Source organism: Rhea americana, unplaced genomic scaffold (assembly GCF_003343005.1).
Source record: "Rhea americana isolate MKP2758 unplaced genomic scaffold, rheAme1 scaffold_12, whole genome shotgun sequence".
NCBI lineage: Eukaryota > Metazoa > Chordata > Aves > Rheiformes > Rheidae > Rhea > Rhea americana.
In genome coordinates, this window is record NW_028185261.1 from 1,034,494 (window position 1) to 1,059,977 (window position 25,484).

At 37.1% G+C, this 25,484-nt stretch overlaps 1 protein-coding gene and 1 long non-coding RNA gene across 4 annotated transcripts in view; one reads left to right on the forward strand and one right to left on the reverse strand.

Moving 5' to 3' along the window:
* Nucleotides 1–25,484, forward strand: part of COL5A2 (collagen type V alpha 2 chain) — a 115,279-nt gene that overhangs the window by 26,028 nt on the left and 63,767 nt on the right. Inside the window, exon 1 of one of the 3 annotated variants that reach the window (XM_085321661.1) lies at nucleotides 22,968–23,040. The exons of the other annotated variants lie outside the window; for them this stretch is intronic. The gene's annotated coding sequence lies outside the window, so the exon portion shown is untranslated. Of the gene's footprint in view, nucleotides 1–22,967; nucleotides 23,041–25,484 lie in introns of those variants that run through there. 3 annotated transcript variants of the gene reach the window in all.
* LOC146600512 (uncharacterized) lies at nucleotides 22,716–24,638 on the reverse strand. Its single transcript, XR_014897841.1, has 2 exons — nucleotides 24,441–24,638; nucleotides 22,716–23,552 (listed from the first exon to the last, which is right to left on the reverse strand). It is a non-coding gene; the product is annotated as an uncharacterized LOC146600512 (long non-coding RNA).

The window sequence follows — 25,484 nt, forward strand, 5'->3', positions numbered from 1 at the left end:
ACGAGGGGGAGCAATCTGGAAGAGATTGTCCCTTAACCGGTGCCATATGTGTTTGACCATAGCTGTTCTCCTACAGTGCCACAATTGTTCCCAAATAATATCAGATGTGTGGACAGATGTGTGAATAGTATCTGCCCTCAAAATAGAGGATATAATTTAAGAATAAAAATTCAAGTTGTTTGGGGGAAAAAAAACCCAAATTTCTAGGTTATTCGATGCCCTTTCTGAAGGATGACAGATATGCTGTTTGCAAAAGCACACACTTTTCCTAGTCAGTTTATGTAATGTAAATAAATTGGGAATCCACATTAGGATGAACAGGCTAATGAGTTTTGGAAAAGTAAAAACCACTACATGCAGTAGTGTTGAAGTTAACAGTGGTGCTGATAGATGAGAAAATAGAAGCGCATATTCATTTCCTTTTGCTTTTCTTCTTTTTATAAGTTTTTTTTTTTTTTTTTTTTTTTTTTTTTTTTTTTTAAGGCATAGACAGGAAGACAGATGAAATATAAGATTGCCTTTGGCAAATTTTGGGAACAAATTTGTTTACATGAAGCAGAACTGAGTGTTTTCTCACAACATAGGATTAGCCAAGAAATGTTGAAATATCGTTAACACCAAAACCAATATTGCTGTTTGGAATTGAGCAAAACAATAGATTTCAGGCTAATATTGAAAAATGCTCTCCAATTTTATAAAGCTATTAATTTACAAGGTTTAGGTGGCAAATAGAATCTGATGAGAGAAGAAAAAAGATTTAGAGAAGATTTTATCCTTGTAACTTGACCTTAGTCTGCACTAGGTTTCTGAAAAGTAACCTCTAATTGAATGTTTAAGTGGCTAGTGGAAAAATAACTAAGGATAACTACTCAGCAAGCACATTTTTTTTTTCCCTCCAAGTAGCTCAAATCTCAAGATGAGCCTAGTATTTCAAAGGGGTGAATATTTCAGTGTTTGATATTGAGAGATTTGGGGCCTGAATTTGAGAAGAACAATTTGTATGTCCTTTTTACTTCAGGTTGAGTGGTAGTTGTACATCATTTCATTAGAAAACAACAATAAAAGAAATCTTTCCAGTTGAGCAACCAGAAACAGGGGCCAACTTTGAAATATTTCACACTTCCCAACTGTAAAATAGCAACAAAGTAATATTATATAACCTCTTTTCTTTTTAAACTTTAAAGCACTTAATATCCCTTGATGGAATTAGTTATGTTTTCAAAATATTTTTCCTAAAGGTAATGCTATCTTAAAATACTAGTGTTTCACAGTACAATGGAAAAAGACCTCCTTAAGTTACAAATTTCACAGATAATTTTTTTGCAGAATATTAATCATAACCCTAAAAACATAGCGTGATCAAACTATTTTTATACATTTGAAATACTTTAGCATCTATACATAATGTATGTATGACTATAATTTATATAATGCAAAGGTAAACATCCTAATCTCATTAGGAAGAAATTGCATAGAAAATTTAGTACACAATCCATCTTATCTGAGATCACTCAATGAACAGAAAGTAATAGCAAAAAAAAGATATTTCTAAAGAATTTTCTGAGTGTTATTAACCTTCGTATTTTTAAGTAGGGTGTCATAAAATTTTGTTGATAATCTTGTTAYGTGTGATGCTCCATCAGAGGTTTTAAGTTTTAGAAACCACTAGCAACCTCAGCTCTTTCTCCCAAAGGCCCTACATRCCTGCAAAATATTTCCAAATTTATTAATTTTTTTAAGCAAATGATTTACATCATTTATGTAAACTAAATACCTGGCACATTATTTTCATGTTTGTAATAGAATAAGAGAAGACAAAGTGCGACCCAAGGCTCTGAATAGTTTTGCTAGTAGAATCTSTAATAATTCTATTTGGATTCAGACATCAGGTTTTTTTGCAAAGCCAGGCAGGTGCAAGCTGAAACTAGAGCCGAGTCAAACCAAAACTCAAGTTATCCTACTTTTTCTTTTTTTTTAAAAAAAAAAAAAAACCCAAAACGAAAAACCCAACCCTATGTGTAAGTTATTCAGAAGTAATGTGTAGTTTGCGAGTTGGTGCCAGCAGTGATCCTGAACGCCACAGCGTGACWGAACCTGTTAATGATACCACGTGACAGCTCGTTTGATTTAGACACGCATTTGCGCTCCTCAGGAAAAGATGTTTTCTGTAAGTCAAGACAGAACCCTAAATATCTTAAATCAATTCAGACTCAATTAAGTACAGCCTCAGGTAAATTCTGGTTTCTCTTACCTCAGTCAAAGTGGTTACGCAAGCAGAATGTGGCTATCCGCTTATATTGTTTTTTTATTTTAATTCTTTTGACCTTTATAACCATCTAATGGATTTATAATAAATGGCAAATAAGTTTAATTCCCCAGCTTATTATTTTGTGCAGAAAACAAATATGAGCTGGCAAACTGGGGCAAATAAGTAAACACAAGTATGTAAAATAAGAYGGGGTCTTTATGCACTTCAGACATGCTGGGGCTACGTACGCTGGCCAGAGTTTCTGTGTGCAGGGGTAACTCCCAGCSACCAGGAGCCCTGAGCTGAATTCCCTAGTAAGCACAAGCTGCTTATTTTTACTCTATCCAGCAAAATATTCAAGTATATGCTTAACTTAAGGGCCATACTGGATCTGGGACGTTACRGTTGCCTAAATAAAGGCATCTAGTGCCGTTTGAGCAGCCTTAGTGCGCTCTGCCTGGCCTTCAGCTGCTAGCCCAGAAGAGCGCTGGTCTCCCGTATACCCTGCTTGGCATCTGCCAGTCTTACGTGGAGGTCAAGGACACCCTATGGCATCCGAAGACCACCTATATCTAGGCATTGAATCAAGACCAATTTTTTGTAATTTTCTCTTCTGTACTGTTCATAACTGTTTTTGTGGCTGTCTTGCGYCTGAGGTAATATTTAGACTGTTTTGGTCATGTGCAACCCTGTAATTCATTTTTGAAGGGCAGTTAACAGACTCATTTAAGTTACTAATGAAATTAGTGCAATATTTCAAATCCTGTAGTGCCAAGAAATTTCTTAATTGAAGCATGTGTTTCACCTGAAATTTTGGGTTTACAGAGAGCTATTTTGAAAATTAGAGAACTAACAACAATGGTTCAGCTGCTGAATAAAAGCAGCAGTCACGTTAGTTCTTGCCCGGGCTAAGCGCCTCTTCGGAGGCACGCGGGAGGCTGCATACGCGTCGTACGGTGGTTTCTGCCAGCGGCGGTCGCCAGGGAAGGAAGAACGGGGCAGGCCGACGGGCCCAGGAGGCGCGTGGTGGCGGGCGAGGCCTCGCGGGCGCCTCGCTGGCTCCCGAGCGGCCGCCTGGAGCGGGAGAGCGGCAAGCCGGGATGGGATCGAGGGGGAGCGAGCGGGAACTGGGACTCGGGAATCCTTAGCCCAGCTGTCCCGGGAGGCCTGTGAAGCCGAAAGTATAACCAGTTCGTGTAGCAGGATCGGGCCCGGCTGTTGGGGTTCGGGGCAGCAGGCGCTCCGTCTGAGGAGGAATGGCTGTGGCTGGTGCAGGCCACCAGGCAGGGTAAGCACGGGGCCGGCGGCAGAGACGTTCGTTCTCGTGACCTAGGATGAATTTTTCAGCAAAATACTTGAACTCTGTYTTATTTATGGTTGAGTTTTACTCTACAACCTATGGAAGTAAAAAGAGTTCAAATGGCTGGATAACACAAAAAAGGAGTGTCCGCTTTGATGTTTCTGCATCAATGAATATGGTGAATACTGAGTACTCCTAAAGCAGGGTGGATGTGAATTTATTAGCTGGGGGGTGCTTTCATGTGTGTTTGTGTATAGATGTTTCGTGGGAGGAGGATGACAGAGCACAGACAGGTTTTGGGAAATGTTTACACACTGCTGATACATATAATGCTGATGTTGTTAGCCTTGTCTTGGTAACTATGGAAATACATATGCAATTAATTAAAGCTGGGTTACCGATAAGAGAACATTTTGAATTGGAAAGCTAGACCTAAACAAAAAGAAGGAACAATCTGATGTTGCTAACAGTAACTTGGCTGATGTGGTGGAACTRAAATACAGTTAATGCTGTGTTGCTGATGAAGATCTCATTTACTTTTATGTAAAGTTAGCTTTTACRAATTTAAAGCATGACTGGGTAGGATACTTGTTGCCAAAAGATGTCCATTATTAAGTTCATATTTTATCTGTAGAAGACTAAAATCTTCAAAATAGTAGATTAAATCTAGCCAAACTGGGGGAGATGTTCTCTGTTTACATGCATTAATATACAGGGGAGATGAACAGCTTATATAAACTGGCAGTTGTTGCACTGAGCACTCCCTTGTGTATGTGAAACCTGGTTTTGGTAAACTGAGACCTTTTCTCAGCTCCATGAATTTATACAAAATTGATCTTGTTTGCATGGACAAGTGAGTCAGCGTGCACAAATGGATGTGTGTGCAATTTTACAGAGAAAAAATATACAAATCCATCCTAAAAAGAAATTTCTGTAAGGCCTTGTTTACATATGCAGATTTGATTAACTGGTATTTTCCAGCATGCTGAAAATKGCACTGCACCCTGCCTGTGTGGATTTAGCTGTACCTGTCATGGCTGGAGCAGGAAGGTGTAATAGGATGCCATACTTCCATTTGTTTTTCATTGTTTTTCTTTTTAGGATTTAGAGGACGCTTAAGCTTTACTGGGTACTCTCTTAGGAATGCTCGTAGGAAGTTTGTGACAGCCATCACTCCCACTAAAATACTTTCCAAGCAATCCAGCCAGGCCCAGAAGCTGCTGCAAGATGCTGCTGCTGAGTGATGGCACCTACTAATTTCTGGGACAAACAGAAACTCTGTCACCCAAACTGGTGAGACCTGGCTTTGCAGAGGAGTCAAGAGTCATGCTGTACCCACAAAACTCACAAATACAAAGGCATTACTGCAACTATCATACCTTTCAGTGAGTAAAACTCCTATTGAGATCGGTGGAGTYTTGGTGATCTGGCTTCTCCTCCCCTGCGGCTTATGGAGGGAGACTGGATCAGCTGAAACAGATGACCAGATCCTGCCTTTTTCAGATGTAGGTCTCATGCTCTCAGCACAACTCTGATCTTGTTGGAAGGTRTGATCCAGTGATTGCTACCTTAAAAGCTGTAACAAATTAAAATGGCRCAAGGAAAGTTCAAGGTAGCTACAGTAAAAATCCTTTCACACAGGAAACTGGTGTACTGTGCAACAGGTTAATCTAGGGAGGATATGTGGCGAAATTCTGTCATGGATGGTGTCTCAGAATAGGTTAGAAGAACACCTGTCAGGAATGGCAGGTGGATGGGAAGATCCTTTGAATTCTTTTTCAACCGTATGATTTTATCAATAGAGCAAAAATATTTGTATGATGCCAGTGCAAACACAATGCTGGGGTCAGGGCCAAGAAAGTCCTATTTCTTTTCTTTCTTTCTTTTTTCTTTTTCTTTCTTTTCCTTTTCTTTTCTTTTTTTTTTTCTTTTCTTTCTTTCTTTTTTTTTTCCAGGTCCAGAAGATAAATTAGAAGAATCTTACTGAATGTTAGAAACCTAGGAAATTCAGAGTTAAGGACACACTTCTAGAAAAGAACCACATATAAATCAGGAACTCACTGGCAGACTATTTTGAAATTTGCAGGATATTTCCATAAAGTGTAGCCTAAACGTTTTACAACTGAAATGATGTTTTTGTAGACTTAYGATTTGAGGGGAACGCATTAGAGTTGATAGAAAAGAGTTGTGTGCTTGCCCACAACTGCACTTTTATCTTTCCTTAATTTCTTGATTTTAGGTTGATGTTCATTTCTGATTTAGTCTTTGGCATAAAATGAAGTTCTATATCAGCAAATTCATGATAAATGAATTCATGCTAGTTTTATAGGTGCCATTTGCCTATTTAGTTTCAACTGCTTAAAACTGTTTTCAGATTATCAAMCATCAAATGATAGTTTGCATATTGTAAATGAGTCTATAAAGTGGTTCAGTAATATGAGAATAAATCACTGTTTTTCTTTTTGTGCCAAGGTGAACAAAATGATGATTTTTTTCCCTTAGTGCAAAGGAAATGTGTTTTCACCACTAGATAATTAAKAGACATTTTGTGTAATGTGCTAGGGGAGACAAATTATCCTGGATTTTAATGTTAAGGTAGATGTCTAAGATCAATAAACCTCACTTGATGGTTGATCCATAGGGATTTTACAGCGAGTTAACTGATGTTAGTTATCTCACTGGGGGGAAAAAAAGAGAGAGAGAGAGAGAGAGAGAGAGAGAGAGAGAGAGAAAGAGGAACCTTTTGCTATCAAATGAACCAGATTTGTGGTTTTTGTAGTAAAAAATGTGTCTTAAATTATATTCATTGCTTCTCCAACTGCAATTATAACATATTAGGTGTGAAATGTGAAGAGGGTAGGATTAGTTTGAAACTTAGCAGTCTAGTTAGAAAGGGAGAGAGTGGCAGGGCTCAAGGCAATCCCTTCCTTTTGAAAGGACAATCAAGAGTTTTTAGGGGATAATGAAGGAATATTTTAAGGGATGAATGGGACTGAAATTCAAGAAATGGAAGAATTTGATAAGAAAGGATGGGCAGTCTATACAGACTTCTAAAGGAGTTACTGGAACAGAGATATGTCAGTACTGCCAATCCAAAACCTTCCAAAATCATGTGTTACACTAAAAAAAACAAAACAAACAAACAAAAAAAAACAAAACAAAACAAAAAAAACAAAAAAACCCACAAGCTTAGCTTTTTATTTGCCTTCTGGGTTTGTTTGGGATTTTAGTTTTTTTATTTTTGTTAGCACTTGGAGTTCAAATGTTAGAGCTTTCCTCTGCAAGAGTGGGAATTAAAAGTACATTCTTCTTAATGACAGCCTAAAGCCTCGCACATAATGTGACTCATACTCTATACTTTTAAGAAAAATATCATCTATCTTCAGACTCACCRTGAAATCATGACAATATGTAAGGTAATACGTTCTCTACTCATTAATTCTTGGTGAAGGTACTGAAAGATGCAGATATATTTGCATCATATCTGCGATAGTGGTAGGACATTTTATACTTTATATTCATTTTCCATTTAATAATTGAATGATACTTAATAACTTTCTCTGAAAGGAGTTTTATTATTTCAGATATAAGTGTGTTTTATTCACGAGAAGTATGAGAAATAGATAATTTCCTAGATCATGAGAAAACCACAATGTTAGGCTAGTCAATATATAATCATTCATTAACTCCATATGAATTAAACTTTAGTTCAAAGTGCAACTGGATTTTGTATACTGCTTTTAAAACTTTTGTATTATATTATTATTATTACAATGAAGAACATTTTTGCTTTTCATTATTATTATACACACAATATGTATCACAATATGTATATGGATGTATATACACTTTATTGGCTGTTTTGAATTGAACAAGATACATGTTTACTCACAAGAAGGATTTAGTGCATTGTAAGCTGGTATTTAAATATAGAGATCTGTGAGCTCTCTGTAATGATGTTATTTTGATATTACACAGAGTATCTAGTATGTATATTTGATATTCCTTGAGAGGCCCAGTCAGACAGACTAAAACTGAATGCAAAACGGCATAATACATTTTCCAAATGGGTTTTTGCATTCTCTGAAACAAGGTATGAAGAAGGTATGCTGCTTCTATTTAAGACTTCAGCTTGGCTGCTCCTTCTGACTCATAGGTCAGATAAAAGATCTTTGTCTACAAGCCATTTCTTGCTTATGCCCTCAGACCATAACAACTAAAACAATTTGCCTGCCTTTTCCTTTTTGGTAATGTAGTAATTTCTGAGAACTGCCACAAGGGCTTGGAAAAGTAGTTGACTATAGAGATGAAGAATATGAGATAACCTTTCTTTTTACTTCTACTGTGAACAGGAAGGGATAGAGCAGACAGCATTGGAATGGTGATTTCTGGTAATATTTTGCAAAACAGCTCGTACTCTATAAATGAACTAAGCCCGTATGTGAATARGGGATTAATACTAATTTGCCCCCAAAAACTGAGGATTTACCAGATGATGATCTGCGTGCTGTAGGTAGTAGTGCCAGGGCTCTTAGGCACTCTGTTACAGTTTGCTCATGCATCTTCACAGTAAAAACTTAGAATTTTTCTCTAAAACAGCATAAGAACACATTAATATTTAAACTGTGYGAATTTATCTCCTTTTGATAACTTTTACAAATATATTGCTTTGTACATTAGTGCAAACAAGGTGTAAATTGTAAACTGTTTGTTTCTAGTTTCAAATACAGTATTTTTAATTGTTATAAACTGAAACAAGAAGAGGAGTGAACTGCTGTGATCTTTGGTTGTGTTGTTTTCTCTCCACTGGAAAGAATTGTTTGTACAGCAAAATGCTCTTCAGAAAGATCTGGTCCATTTGAAAAGCAGAGTAATAACATGAAGTGGGAAGAAAGAAAATGCAGAAGCAATGATTTGTTGAGTGTAAATGGGAAGGAAAATAAACTCTGCCTGAGGTTTGAAAACTGATCTCACCAGGCTTTGTGCTAAGCTAGGCCTTCAGATTGATTTTTATTCCATGTTTTTTGGATTTAATCTGCCTTGGGGTTAGAGATATATTTATGAAGAAATGGAATAGTTTTCTGAACTTTGGAAGGCTGAAGCTATTTCCATATGAAATAGCCATCCTGGCTATGTCTCAGATTCCCATATGTGTTAAAATATTGGACAATGTCCTCTTATTCTTCAGGACTAAGGTGGGATGTAATCAATTATAAAGACACATGAAATGCAGATTTTTTTCTGCATGCATGGTTTAGTAACTCTCACTGGAAGGACTCTTACCTTCTGGATCTCCTCTCATTATACACATCTAGTTCTCATTGACATTACCACAAAATATGTGGTAACTGCAGGGAGGACATGACTACAGGAAAGGGAGTGGAAATGCTAGAGGTTACAGKCTCCAGCTGCCTGAGGTAGGGTTGTCATGGGGCTGACCTGAGGACTGGAAGTGAAATCTCAGAACTTGTGGCCTCTCTGTGATTAGCAACTGGTGCCAGAAAACAGTAAATAGCAGCAGGAGGTATTTCTACTTACCAAATGGTAAGTAAAAAGAGGTAATGCTTAAAAGACAGTGCTACTGTTAAGCTGTAAATRAAAGAGCCTGGAAGATACTTGTCTGCAGAATTGCTTCAGTTTTTGCTATGCCTGAGAACATGTTGAAGTTGTTCTGGCAAGTGATGATTTGGTTTGTTGTTTCTAGATATTTCAGTATGTATTTGCTAAGCTTTCCAATATACATGTAAAGAGTGCAAATAAATTGAAATAAACCCTTCAAAAATACACTGTGCTTTAGTCAGTGGAAACTTGTGAAGAACACCAATAAATCTTAAGAACTAATCACCTGTTTGCAGTACAAAAATGTTGATGAACTCAACTTCCTTTCTGACCCTAATTCATGAGTTACTTCTGAGGAATGATTTCCTAACATGAAAATTGCTTATGGCTCAAGTTAAGGGTTAATGGAGTCTAATTTTTGTTCAGTCCARAGTTCCTTTTGACTAGGAATCCATGTTGGCCTGATGAAACCCCAGAGCTCTGGTCACTCCTGAAGGGTGGGTGACATTACAGGAATGCTGGGAAACAAYAGCACAAACTGTAAATAAATTTTAAAGTTTGCAACCAGCTTTTCACTGTGTTCCCCTATCTTTTGAGAAAGCTCCTTACAAAAGAAGGTGGAAGTACTAGTTTATGTAATTGTTTCCAAGCAGTTGTGRAATCACTTTTGGTGCTAGACTTGAATCAGAGCCAACCAAGTAGGCTGATCTGAGATCAGAGAAGTAGCTCTGACACCTGCTTTCCCTCAGGTCCTTTAATTTTCATCTGATTTGTGGTATTTCTGTGCATTTTTTCCCTTTATGGAAGAGCAAAGCTTGCAAGTCATTGYTTTGAACAACATCATAAAATCCTCCCATGTCGAAAATCTCCGTCATATTCTGCTCCATGAGACAAAAGGATGTGCAAGATGGTGAAAAGAATGAGGGTTCTTACACATAAACACAAAATTGTTGCCTGATTTATAAACGTCAAAAGGAAGCAAATCCTGAGTTTTTCCACAGTTTTGTTAGGAATCTTGCTTTTTCTTTTGGACTGTTTTTTTTTTAATTTAAAAATCAAATTTTCAAAAATTTTTCAATGTACTGCATACAAAATGAATGAGTGTTGCTCAGTATACTGTACTACTTAAGCTTAACTCTCTCCAAATCTTTTGGTACCAGGAGAGAATTTTACTAGGYGTATTTATTATACCTGGTGAGGAGGTAACAGAAGCAATCTAAACCTATTGGCAGGGCAAGTAAAATGGAGGATAAAAGCAGTGTTAATAGTTCTATTTCTTAACTAGCAGCTCCTGACTATATGCCATTATAAGTAGTTCTCAATATTTTTTCCAACATGGCTTGAACACTTAACGCTTGAAGAAGGCACAAGGTCCATCACCGTGAGTGTAGGAAATGCAAGACTGAGCAGCAGTAATGATCTGTAGAAGCCTATATTCATGTATGTTGATGAAAATGTACTGAGTACTAGAACTTCAGAGTACAAAAGCTAGATCAATAGTTTTCATAGGCTGAGGGTTTTAATCTATGTTAAAATAAACTGTAATTTCTACTCTGRTGTTTTGAAGAGGTCACTGTGAGAAGCTGTAATGTGAGTGGATAGATGTGGCAGGAAGCTGCCGCTTACATCCTAGAAAAATGAGCTCCTATGATATAAAAATAGATATGAAATGTGGCACAAAAGCTCTTTTGTTTCTTGAGCTTGGCAAGGCTTTCTGCAAGAAAGGAAAGTCATGCAAAAGTGCTTATTTGGAGGTATTGATGAGAGTTTTAACAGTCCTTTGCTGAAGGAAGACTGAAACAATAGCTCTGCAGTGGCTTTTGAAGCAAGGGAGATTCTGGAGCCAAAAGACATCCGTAATAATTGAATACAAGTCTTATCTATCGTACCATAAATGGAACTAATCTTACTTTATAGCAAACATAATTATGCTTTTTTAAAACTAAGCTTGGTTATTTCTCAGAAGGCTTAGAGGCTTTCAGTTTTGTTTTTGCTTTTAAAGCTTTGAAAATGGACCTTCGTGAAATGAGAGAGAATCCTTAAGGAATAATTAAGTCGGATAGCAGGGTTTGGTTTAGACATGTGGACTTGTCTGTGAATTTTTCAGCTTCAGCAGTGGTAGAGTGACTTAGAGGACAGTGTTTTTGTTTTATATTGAAAGAGTCATATTAGTCTTCTGTATCTCATTCCTGTCAATTTTTTGTAGCTTGCTCCATGGAATCTGAAGTTTTTAATGGATCTTAGTAACCTTGGGACAATGTTTCAAATTTTTTGTTTTTTAAACAGATTTCTATGATATTCCGAATTTCAATTAATTAACTCTTTTGAGAAGAAATATCCTGGAAAGCACATGGTGACTTACAGTTTAATAAGTACAATTTTCCTTGAAAATAACTGGTTCATGTATAAGGAACCTTTTATATACTGACGTGGCAGTAAGCATCTGTAGCAGGAAAAATTTATGTAATCAGCTTGTCTAATTTGGGCATTAAATACTAGCTGCTTTACCAGACTTAGTGGTTGATTCTTCCAGTTGTTCCTGTGGTGCAGGCACTTAGCCAGGTCCCAGAGTGACTTCTGGCTGCCGCAGCTCCAGGTAGCCAGAGTGGGTTCACCTGGGGATGGGCTGTGCTGTTCCGGTCCTCTCTCAGGGCCCACACTGAACTGCCCGCAGGCTCAGGGGCTCTGGACGTGCGCGGTGAAAGCGTGTTTGAAGATACCTGTGAAGAAGCTCCATCTGCCTAGATAGGCAGAGCCTGCATCTGCAGGCTTTTGAAGACCCTTGCCTATCACTCTCGATTGACTAATTGGGGAATGCAAATATTTAGTTCAGGACTGCTTTACTAGCTGCCTTAACATTAGGTTCAAGTTAGGTCTCCCATGGTGTCCTTCATGTTAAGAAATTCATAGAAAGCAAAAATTTTCAAAACGCATGGTAGTACCATTGATGGCTCTTCAATCATATAACAGTCTGTAATGTTCCCAAACCTTACCTGGATTTCAAGTCTTGGATGATGTGTTCTCATTCTGTATTGCAATTTAATGGAGGCTTTTTTTGTTCTGTTATTACCTGCGGTGGAATCTCTGCAGGTGGATTAAACTAATTTCTCGCTTGGTGTAGACTGGAAAGTTCCTGCTGAAAGATAATATTATAACATAGATATATTAAGGATGAGTCCCTTGCTCTTTGAATGACTGCTTAATGTCAAAGATAGTGCTATATTCATTGAGTCCAGGGTGAAACAAGTGTGAAATTGGAGGACAGACATGGAAATCTTGGCCTGTTTTATAAAGGCCAGTAAATATCTAGGGCGTACACACTGAATGGAGTCCGTCTCCTCGCRAACGAGTGGGGAAGTCCGTGTGTGCTCACCCCTTTTAAACTGAAGCGGCCAGCCTTAGACAGAATTCACTGCTCTGGAAAAGCCAATATTTTGTTCATCTGCAAGGGCTAAATTTCACCCTAGAAGTGTTCTGTAGGATTTAAAGAAGAATTCTTCTAAAGTATTTTAAGTGAATAACTCAAATTCTGTAGCACGTGGTACAGGTCCCTGTAAAATTCTCTAGTATGAAATAAAATCTAATGAAAAAAATATCATGTTAATTATGTATCATGTTAAAATATCATCTAAGTGCTAGATCACTAGATATCAGCTAGATATATTCTCTGGCTGTCGTATATCACACTTCATTCATTTTCACCACTTTTCCCTTGAGCCCAGTAATATGTTTGACCAAACCGTATGTTTTATTGATTACATCATTATTGAAAATCTTAGTACACCTCTTTCTTCTATTTTCTCAAAAATTATAAAGGTATATTTTAGTTTTTTGATGGTTCCTTATCTGTCCAATTAGAAAATGAACCCTGTTGGTCACAGGTGAGGTTCACGTGGATATTCAGCGTCATTTGTGCCTCCTGATGACACCAGTGGAGTCTTGGTCATTTGCACGTTGTTGGAAGTCACAGAACCTCGGGATTTGCTAAGTTTAAAAAAAACCAAAAAACCYCACCTTTATCATCTGTCTGTTAGCCACTGTTCTACTTTGACAATATTTACTGTTCTTTTGTGCCTCAGTAAAAGTRTTAAAACACAGTAGTGATTTGTTGCCCAGAATTTGTAGGTTGTTTCATTATATCAGTAGTCATGTGCAGTAGAAATGCTTGGTGTTCTCTTGAAGGCTGACTGTAACTTCGTCGTTACAAAATACTGGTCAGGGATCTGGAGCAGATCCCATTACAACTACGAGCACTTAAAAGGTTACGAYGTCTTTTACAGAGGATGGAGGAATTGCAGTTACGTTCGCTGAGATTCAGTGGTCTGGGGAAAGGGTTGTGTCTATACTGGTGGTCAGACCTGATTTTTAGGTTCTCTTTGCTTTCATGTGCGCAGACCAGCTATGTTCTAAACACCCTTCTGTGCCTTTCTGTGTAAGAGTCCTGAAGCTCCTGYGAAACTAACTGCGATAAGGCATAAACGTGCAGGTCTCTAGCACAAGACATCTACTGCCAATAATATTCCTCTGCTCCTGCCTTCTATCATTTTGAAACTTGTTTCTTCCCTCCGCACGTGCATAGCGATAACTTCCAAAGGGGCAAGCAAGTCCTCAGAAACATCCCTGGAAGAGCTCCATGGGGGAACCAGAAATACACTTTAAAATTATTGCTCAATAAATAACATACTGTAGTCAGTTGTGATGCCATCTGCAAAGTATGATATGGACAGTGGACGGCTCATATAGTCTGCTTGTGAATCATCTCAAAATTACCTACGTGTAGCACTACTTCAATAACAATTTTTCTTAAATACTGTACAATAAAATATAGCATAAGAATCTGAATGTTTCAAGACGTATAAACTAGTCTGTGATATATAACTTTTCTACTTTTCTGAATACTATCTCAAGTAAATTACCCTAAACTGTAGATGCAATACACAAAAATAGTTACTTAAGTTTAACCTGCAAGCCAACCATGAAGAGTATAGTGAATTAAAATGATTTTTTGAGGAAAAGAACTAGTGTAATATTTTGAGAACTTGAACCATAAGCTTCAACTGCAGAACATTTAATTTCCATAAGCACCTAATTTCATATTTAATATTATTTCTTTAAAAGAGAGCAGTGCATTGTCCTACTAATTTATATAATAAAAAGATAATTAACACCATTAACAAACATTGTTTGAATTAAATTTGTTACATAATTATAAAAAACTGTATAGTCATTTTAGAGAACATGGTTTCTACTGATATTTGTATAAATAGTACACAGAACCCATTTACACCAAACTAAAGCTTTTAATCTATGTGGCGTGTTATATAGAAGAATCAGTAAATGCCAGTCTCTAAAAGTGATGTTATGGCATAGTATTTTCAGCTTGATTATTGGTAATCTTCTCAGAGAAATAAAATTAATTTATATTTTCAGTATGTTTCCTGACTGGAAAATAGAAACAAGTCAGTGGCAATATATCTGGCTTTTGCATTCAAAATTAAAAAACATTACATTTTTCTAACTAGTTCTTTTGGTCAGATATTCAGCAAGTGCATGAGATCATAAAGGATCCTTCTCTTTCTTTTTTTTTTTTTAATTACTCCATTAGTAGTGCTATAGCTGTATGTCACTCAGCAGCCAGATTTCTGATTAGTTGGAAACACGTTGTAAAGTACAAAAAGCGATCTCTGAGGTATGTCCTTTTACTATATTTGAGTTATAGCTACTCTTGAGTGTTAACTACCCAGTTCTGCGTAATATCAGGAGTGTAAGGGGCCCTGAAACAACCAGGTTGTTTATAGTCTTCAAGTGTTGACATCCAGGGAATGCATGAAAATGAGGTTGGCTTCTGAACACAATTTATTTATAACTTTGTCTGTCAAAAGGGTGCCAAAGATACAGAGCAGTGCTATGTGGGTCAGTGGATGGCCTGGAACTACATAACTTAAATTGTTCTCTTAATATATTGAAAGAATATTTTGCATCCCCCAAATCTCCACTTATTGAATTGCTGTCTTCCTAAATATGACTAATTAATAAACAATAATTTAAATACTTAATAAGTAATTAAATAAATTTATTCAAGATACTAATACAGATAATAAAGATATAAATTTATTAATTTAATAAAGATAATTAATACAATGAAGCTATAATTTGTAGTGGCCAGGGGGTAGTATCTGATTTGGTGCAATACAGTTTAGCACCATTTACTTCATGAAGGTAACAAGAAATATATGCTCTGTGCGTTTGGATTTTTTTCTTAGCTGTAGTAACATGGCATTGGCTTTTGAACATGGCCATAACAAAACCAATAAAATCACACACACAGAGATAGGAGTAGGTGAGCTGACTATGAATATTGGATAGTAGGGAGCAAACTTGCAGAAGCGCTGGGTTGTAGTCTAGCCTTACAGAAGAGCTTGGCAAGAACAGATCAGATTTAAACCTTCTTTTTGACTTTTTCCTCCTTTTTATGTGGATGTATGTAGCTTTATCCAACAATCTTCTCTTTTGGTAATAGTCTGAGAGATGAATATGATGAATGATATCACGCGGTAGAGAAGTGACAGCAATGCTATAACCCCATCTAGCTAGCTTCGCCTGGTTTTCCTGGCAGTCAAAGAACTAACGCCTTAGYGTCCAGCTGAATTTTACTGCAGGATATTTAACAGTCCTTAAATATCCAGCAGTAAGGTTCACCTCCTCCTGCTCCCTATCCTGTTTTGCTCGTGAAAATGAGTGTTTTTCAGAATTGTCTGAGCACAGCTTTTGTAGGTTGCACTTGTAACTTGTAGTGCTGCCGAGACACCTGAGTGACAGTATGCAAGAAAGCTCTCTGACCCCAGAAGCACTGAGTCCTGTTGTGTGTGTGGTTACCTTGAGCAAATGAGTTGTGGCACCTACAGTTTCCTTCAGAAATTACTTTTCTTTCAGAAGATACGTCGGGGACAAAAGAAAAAAGTCAGTCTTCTCCCTGTTGTTGAAGAAGAGCACGTTTTTATCTGGTACATTTGCTAATTGTATGAATAAAACTAAATCATAAAGAAATACTGCAAAAATATTTTCCACAATAGTTGATAGATTCCTAAATTGATTGATATTGTACTAAAATCAAATTATAGCAAATTTGGCAGTTTCTATCCACTAAGCACAATGAGGTGCATCTTGGAAGTATGCTTCTGCTCATTTCTCCTGCAGTATGACTATAGGGAAGATGTACATTGTGCCCAAAAGCAAGCACAGTTTATATCAGAGATTCTTGCATCCATATATTTTTTTTTAATAGATTTGTATGGAAGGTTTTACCCCTGCCAAATGCTACCAAGCTCAATGCTAAGCTTGGTTAGCCATTCGTTCAAAAATAAAGCAATGGTCTTTAAATTTCTGAAAATTGCCTCTCTGGGGGTTTTCCCAGGCACTTAACTGGAGTAATTATGTCAAAATATCTCTTCACTAGTACCTGGCTTTGGGCAGGTATAAACTTTGTTGCACTTTGTACATTCCTGTGTTTTATATGAGAATAACTGTGATAATTTTTAGTACAGAGCATCTGATTCAGATTTCACCATTCACAGTGGCAGTGTTTCATTTATTAATCATTTTTAGTGCCTTCTACAACAGCAAAAAGAACAACAACAACAAAAAAGCCCCTGTCAAGCAGCAAGGAAATTACTTGCCAGAAAGCATTTGTGCTCCACATGAAGGAGGARATGCAAATACCCAAAAGCTCAGAGCACAAGAACAGTCGATGTAAAGCTAATTGAATCAGTGTACAAAGAGCTCACATCAAATCCTAATGAAGTTAATAAATAAAACTAAACACAAGTAAAGACACAGAAATGGAAAATATTTTGAGGACATATTTTCCTAGCTCTTAACTCAGAGGGGCCTAAACTGTGATGTTAAATTCTGTGTTGGCTCCAGAGCTGAACATCACATAACTGAATGGAAAGAGAAAGAGTCAATTTTACTCTTGACTTATGTATCTTGAAAAATTGATTCATTTCAAAAGATTAGTATAAACTTGTTAAATAGTTTTGGATCATCTTAGATTCTGGATCAAATTCTGCCTAAAGATATATTTGCACAAATACCCTTATGTGTCTAGGGGCAGACATTGAGCCTAACTTCTATATTTAGAACAGTATTCAGGATTAAATCCTTTTGACAAGGACAAAGCTGAACTTGTGTTCTCTGAAGAGTATCTGAATGTTGTTTACATTAATTTGGGGTTTGTTTTAGCTGTAGCGAAATCTGTGATGGATCATTTATTAGATGAAGTTTTTTTTTTTTTTTAGGATCTAAACTTTTTGCTCCATCACAAATAGCTGTTTGAACTGTGTTATTTTCAGTTTCTAGCTGATCTTATCCTTGGTTTACAAGAATTCTTAAAAATACATATTGTATATGCATGCGTGTTCCTATATAGGTGGATAGGGTATGATTATATATGCATTTTGATTCCACATTAGTGAAGTCACTGGCAGTTATGTCATGAACATCAACAGAAGCAGACAAGATCTTGCTGCCTAGACAATCATTTGTGAAAGTCAGTTTGTTGCTCAGATACTATCGCTTCCTATGGCAAATTTGTCTACGAAAACCTACCTTCTCTCTTTTCCAGTTTTAGCTCAAGGGTGACTTTTTCCCCAGTTTTTCCAAATAACTCCCAGGATCATATCTTCTTAGTCGATGCAGGAATTTTGTCTGCCTGCTTGAAAACTGCTGGATACAGGGAGGCCTTCTATGGAAATGCTGACACAACTTTATCTATAGCAGAGCAGTGCAAACCATCTGTTTTCTATAAGGTGGTTATTATCTTTTCTTGTCAAACTTATCACCATGGAAATATTTTGCTCTCCCTTTCAATAGCTATGACATACAGAAGTAGAGTTACTGAAGTAGAGAAAATGAACTGTATGAAAGACGGTTGTTCCTTTTGATGCCATGCAGTTAATGGATCAATTTATACTTCAGCTCTAGAGGCAAAAAAATGTATATATTCCTTTTTATACTATCCYAGGTCATCAGTTTTGGTAGTTCTTCAGAGTTACAACACACAGAACCACATTTACACACGCATGTTATTCTGCAACTAGAAAAATTGCTACTCAATTGACTTGTTAAAAAATTGTCTGCCAGATGCCTGTACTGAAGAGCTATGGTGTGGGATAGATTGTCAGTCATGCTGTCGATCCATTAACTTCAGTGCAATTGTGCCTATTTGCACAAGCCACGGGTATTTAGCCCGTGCAAATTTGTTTGTTTTTTGTCTTTTGGTCATCTAAATGCAATTTAGTGTATTATTCTTTGTCCAATATGTAATATGTAGGTTTGTTAAAAGAGATAGATGTTAGGAGACTGTAAGCCTTGAAGGGTTTTTATTTAAACTGTAAATAAGGCCCTGATGCATATACATATGTCTAATTACATGCACGTGGTATATTTTGCAAAATTACTGAAAGTCCTAAATCTTGCATTTCTTTTGGAAAAGACCCAGGCAGCAAAGCACTTTACCAGGGGTGTTTATTGATGTGTTAGCAGTTCACTTTGGATCACTGTTTCTTTAAGGCAACTAAAGATACGCTTTAAACTAAGTTACACTTGAAGGCAGTTGAAAAGCTTGCCTTGAGTACTGGCCATTCATTAAGTATTTGGAAGGCCTGAGCACAGCACACACACGTGAAAACTTGACCTCACGTGGCTAACATATTGCCAAAGCCTCTGTGTGTGTGCAGTGGGAAGTGTGGCTGATGCACTGCAGCTCCCTTACTCCACACTGATTCCCCAGGGCAGTCTATGTCTTAAATCAGCCCTGGTCTACATCTTCAGTTTCTGAAGTAATCACTCCTTATTTCCTGTACTGCATTTTATTTTAGAAAAATTCATTCATTTCAACTATACTACTGAATTTGATTCCACACCAGCTAATCTTGTAGGGTTAATTGTATTATGACAGTATGGCCTTATTTGCACAGAAGATTGTGTTATATTATAGCTGCATGAGACTTGGATTACAATGCAGGCTACTGGTGGAGAGGAGGAGGAGCTCGTGAGGAGGGACACTGGCAATGTTAACTTTCTTGACTGCTGTGAATAAATTTAGCAATAGGACACTGTGTTCTGGAAATTGTCACAAACCTCTAGTGTGCTTTGTGGATAGATGCCAGCTATTTCTAATTCTCCAGGAACATTTGTGGAACAGAATGATTGATACATATATGTAGAAAACATACTAATTGAGAGACTAAAAGTCAAAATCTTCAACTTATATAAACTGGAGAAGGTTCAATTTTCTGGCAGCTAGTGACTTCAGAGCTGTGAATCACTGGATCCGCTAAGAATACAGCCCTTAACTTCTAGCCTTTTTCTGCAAGCACACAAGAAACGAGCACTAGGGATACTCTTTATGATCATAAGATTCTGAAAGAGGAAAAACATTAGTAAAACATTAGTGTTGTTCTAAAGCTATGGTAAAATTGTAGTATAACATGCCTAATTGTTTAACTCTCAGTGGGCTAATAGTAGGATTTCAATAGACTGATAAAACAAAATACATTAATTTGCATGCAGAAGTTGCAGTCTTATTTTGCACAGTAATGGCAATAGATGACTTAAGCAATAAAGCCACAGCTTGAAGGAACTGAATATAAAAATGTTAAAGACTTTGAAGAACAATGATAATCTAATTTCTGTCATCTTGATCACAAAAAGCATCAGAAATTATTGCTGTTATTAACAGCATGTTCCAACATATCTAGTACCTTGCTGAGATGAGTATCTGTTTCTAAACTGATAGTAAAAAATGGCAAATGATTGTCCTAAATTCATGTGTGCTAATGCTTTTATCTAAGCTAAGGTTAGGTTGAGGTATTTGGAATTGTTTCTTGCCTAGTGAGTTACTGAAGATTGCAAAGTTTTATTGAGAGGTTCTCAAATAGGAAGTAGTAAAATTAAGGCATCTTCTTGATGGTAACTCAAAGACACGTAAGGTGCTAAAGTGAAGGAGAGAAACAGCTTTTCTTAGGGAAAGACAAAAAAGTTTCAGAGGAGAAATTTGGGATTTGGAGGAGGAAAGTGAACGGAAGGGTTTTGAGGTTCAGAAAATGAAATGACATAAAAACATAAAAAAAAAAAAAAGAAGAAGAAGTAGAGATGCTCTTTGAGAAATATAAGATCTTGGAAAGCCTCAAGTGAGCTTGTGATAAGCCGGAGTTCATGTAAACCAAGCAGAACATACTGAGTCATCTGAAAATAGCAGAGAGAGCTAGTGAACTGACTTGTGTCATGTTTATATTCCCAGAAGCTTTTCAAGCAGAGGAGAGCCCTAAGGTTATGGAAAGTCCTAAACTGTAAGATTAGAAAAAGTAATTAGACTGTTCTTATTTGTTGCTTATATTGCAGTCCTAAATACTGTGTCTTCTTACAGTCTATTGTATTAGATTCCAAGAGATAAACCTGTGCTGAAAGTTGTATAAAAGGAGCTGAAGTAATCAGATTCATCATGAAATTTCAGTGGCCCTAAATGTAACATGATAATGCTTTGCATGAGATTGAAACCCATTGAAATTAATGGGTTTCCTGATTGATTTTAGTGGCTTAGTCCCTTTTCATTTAATATCACTGAAGACTAAGCAATTAAAAAAATACCTTTTTTCAGCCAGATATGTGCTGTTATCATTTTATTTTGAAAGTAAGTAAATCAGGACACAACTTTTCACCCTTAAACTTAGTCTAAGGTAACATGCAGGATTCCTGGGTTCCAGCTGATAACTTCCACTTCAAAGAACAAGGTAGATCTGATTGGAAACCGCAGCTTCCTGTACAGTTCTTGTAGGTTTCTAAGTGTCATGAAAGACTGGATATTAAAACCAACAGTGAGATATAATTGTACTCTAATTGCAGGGTAGCTGCATACTTTGTTCCTTGGAAGTCATCTCAAACGTACGTGGAGCATAGACTTGCAGCTAAACATCTGAGTTATATCACTTCAGCCTGAATGCTTCTCTGAAGTCCACATAGATACTCACTCTCTTACAAATGCAAAAATAAACAGTGTTTTTAACTTTATGCATTATAGGCACCTGATTGCAGCTTAACTCCAGCATGAGAGTTAACTCTTGCAAAAAGGTGTCAGTATTTGTAGAGCCTGGCTTGTGACTTCACTGCTTTCTTGGTCTTTTAAAGGCTCAAATCAATGATACTGTGTTAGGATAAAATTAAAAGGATAGGAAAAAAGATGAAGCAGTTTTTAAAGGAAGAACTAAGGGAAACAGAAAATAGAAGTTCAAAGCAGACAGTAGCTGGAGGTGATGACAGCTGGTTTGTTTTAAACTATGCATCCCTACTTGAATTTTAATTCATTCAAAATCTTTTTAGTATGGGTTATTTGCCTGTTAAAAGTTCATAATGCTTCATTCCTAAAGTACGGAAGAATATCCAACAATCAGCCTGCAGAAAAGCCTTTCATTTCCTCTGTCCTAGAAACCATAATCCTGTAGGAGGGCAAAGTAATGGCTGGTATGGTCTTTTTTTTTCTTCTTCTTTTTTTTTCTTCTTTTTTTTTTAAGAACCTTTATTGACCTTATCTATCTAAATGAATGGTAAAAAATCCTCAAAGAAGAAATTCTATATGCCTGTCAATATCCTTTTTTTTGGTGCTTATCACACTTTTTAGTTTGCCTGGATCAAGGATTGGGACAATACAAGAGGCAAGTTAAATATGAAATTAAATAAAATTAAAAAAATGTAGTTTTATTCAAATGCAGGGCGCAGTCACATAAGGCCTCTGGGTATGCAGAGATGTTTCTAAATGTGTTTTCACAGCAGGTTTTTCACAATGTCTACTCATAGATTTAAAGAGAATTAGATCTTTTTGAATCAGTAATGGTGAAAAGATAGAATCAGGGCAAGTCAATGAAAACATTTTTCCTCCAATTGAAATATATATATATATATATATATACACACACATATATATAGGGATGCCCCTATACATTTAGGGGCACTGAAATTTCATGATGAATCTGATTCAAATAGGGATGTCTGATCAAGCTACCTTCCTTGGTAGTTCAGTAGTTCTCTCACTCTTACATTCAGTCTCAAGAGTTTTCTCAGCTCTAAAGGTTATTGAAAATAATTGGGCTCCACTCTCTGTCACTTATAATTCTGAATATTCTTAGACATTTAAAGATGAAAACTCCTTACGGTTCTGATATCCATAAGTAATGAATTACAGGTTCCACTTCTGCAGAATGTAAGTGTCCTGGAAGTGGGAAATGCTCGTGAATCCCCGTGTCCTGGCAGAAACTGGTTTGCTAATTGTTAATGCTGTGAGTTACCAGTGTTGTTTCTTTGGAGCCTGATTCTGAGAATGTCCAGTATCCTCTTGTGTGTTGAACAGTTCGACTGGACAGTTCACGGACCACCAGAAGCTTAGTTTCCTGGCCTTTTACCCTTATTATTAGCAAGGCGTAACAAGACATTCAAGCAGAAGTGTTATTACTGAAAATAAAAGAAAATAAAACCCACTTAACTTTTGTTCCTCTTTCACTCTGTGTGTAACACTTTACAGCTATCCTGTGTCTACAGGATCAAGGCCCTAACACATTTTGAAGTTTGTTATTTTGATTTTTATTTCAAGGGCATTTGGAATTATAGAAAGAACTTGAAATGTCTTTCACGTATCTTGAAGTAATAGAAAAGGCTGTTGGTCATGAGACTCATCTAAATCACACACCTCCAGGCACGCATGCGTGTGCATGCACGCACACGCTTGCCTGTAGATCACTTTAAAAAACACGCTGCTCCTTTATGACCTTCCTCGCCGATGCTGTGCAGAAAGCAGCTAGGATACCCTGCGGGCTGCCCGAGCCTGCTCCATGTCATCTTGAAACCAGAAGTTGCTGACTGAGCTGTCTGAAGTGTGGTAAAGGTAATGGTAGTAGAAAAGAAAAAGAGGCTTTGTTGCTGGAATTTTTGCAGACTTTCTTGCTTACCATTCTGTTTTAATTTCTCAGAAGCTCAGAGTTTCAGTAAATGAATAGTTTTGCTGTAAAAAGAGTATATTATGAGTATAGCTTTCCAGCAATACCTTCCTACTCCACCCAAACATTGGGTGGTTTTCTCTTCAAAATTTGAAGTGCTGAGCATCTTGGTATGCAAGGATTTTTAATTATGGAATTGAATTTTCTTACTAATTACAAATCTTTAGTTAAAAAGAGTCAGCAGAGGATGCATTTAGGGGATTACATGTGTCCACTTTGCAAACCACGATGTAGAAAAGCTTTCTGGAAAAGGCAGCATCTAATGATAGGTTTCTATTGTACTTTGATGTGTGCAGCTGCAAAGAAGGAGGATGCCTGGGCAGCAGAAAGTGTGTTTCTGTTAGATGTCAGAGGAAAGGACATTCATACTGGTGTTCCCTGACTTCAAAGCAGCAAAATCCTATAAAATAAGAAAGGCAGATTAGTTCTTTTGCAGGGCAAAGTAGTTACTTTTATTAGTCAGACTTTTAAGAGTATTTCTTAAATACATGAAACTAGAACAGTGTATCTTTGACTAGGTTGATAAATTGGCTTAGAGATTTTGAAATCACTGAAATAATGTCCAATTTACTGCAGCTGAGGTTCTAGAAAAATAGTTTTGTTGCCCTATTGGAGAACTTACTTTAGTTACAGCATATAAATAGTTGTGCTTTATATGTGTGGAGATTAGTCAGTCTAAATCCAATCTTCTGATAGTAGAGACATACTTTCAGTCACTTGATAAATCTAAATTATATCCCTGATGGTCTCAGATAGTGGTAAAATTTGCATTCATTTTGAGTAATTCAGCCATTTAAGATCCTGAGATGAATGACTTATTCTATTGTAGAGAATAGCAGGCCCTAATTTCTTTCATTTGATATTATTACACACTGCGTGCATTTTTAACGCTCTATCTGTAAGTACTTTATAGATACTGATAAGCCTTACTTTATTAATTTAGCATGTACTTACTGTACTATGGCAGCTAATTTGCTATAGACTTTCGTACGCATTGAAGTGCGTATGTACTTCATGTAGTATCTGTTACATGAAGGTTGCTGGATAATTAACACTAGGCAATTATTATTGGAAAAAAGTAAATAATCAGAGCAAGTCTATATATAGGGCAATTTTTTTTATTAGTGGAAGTGTTCAATGAATACAGCCTTTAGCAGCCACAGGCAGCTGCAATTATAAGCTAGCAAATCAGAGGAAAATTCTACAAACCACTTCTTTCTTTTCTTTACATTCTTATCCCCCTTTGTAAAATGTATGGTTTGATGCAATTTAATGATCAGAATTTTACCTTTATTGTCAACTTCTCTATCTGGGTGTTACACTTCTGCAGGGAACGAAGGATTCTGGAGATTCTTACTGACCTTCAGTGTCAATAGTTCAAGCTCCGTTCAAACTTGTAAGAGTTTAGATAGAAAGGGTACAGAGAAGAAAAGATCAGAGTGCAACTGGGGCTAGCTATCACATAAATTTTGCCCTTGCTGTTGAGTCGGTTAAATCTGCGTGCCTTCTACAGTGAGAGGGTGAGTTCATCCTGTAGGAGGGAGGGCTGAGAGGGAGGATCTGATTGCTGTCTTTGACCGCCTAAAGGGCTGGGGGGGCGGGAGTAAAGAGAAAGTAGAGCCGGATTCTTCTAAAAGATGTGCAATGAAAGCATCAGAGACAATGTTCATAAGGTGCAGAAAGGTAGTTCCAACCAGATACATAGAAAACCAGTCTTCACAGTGAGAGTGGTTTAGCACTGGGACAAGCTGGACATAGTGGTTCTGGAGTCTCCAGCCCTGGAGACAGGGAGACAGAACTTGACTGGACGGGCTCTGTGCAACCKGAGCTAAGCTGGAGGTAGTCCTCTTCTGAGTGAGGAGAAGGTCTCTTCCAGCCTACATTTTTCTGTGAGTCCAGTCTGTAGAGAGGCTGATTGTTTACTAGGAGTATTGTAGAAAACGGTATGCTTGTAGAAGGGGTGACCTACATTGAGGGATCAAAGTGTGTGGTTTTTTTATCATTTCTCATGAGATAAAAATGTAAGGCAGCCTGAATCATCTGTACAACTGTGCAACGTGTAGCTCCCTTGATCTTATAAGAATGGAGTATTTTGGAGCCTGAATGGCACAATGCAATTTCAGAGCACGTTGTTTGGGGAATCCGGTTCTGGCCGACTGGACAGCCAAGATGGCTACTTGTGAATTGCTGATAGATTTACTACAGGAAGCCAAATGGACTGTGAGTGGAAACTGTCTGACTGATACTGGCACAGGAAGCAGCTGAGAGAATTTTCTTCACAGCCAAAATGCATCATTTTTTACTGATGCATAGCAGTCTAACACTGGACTTT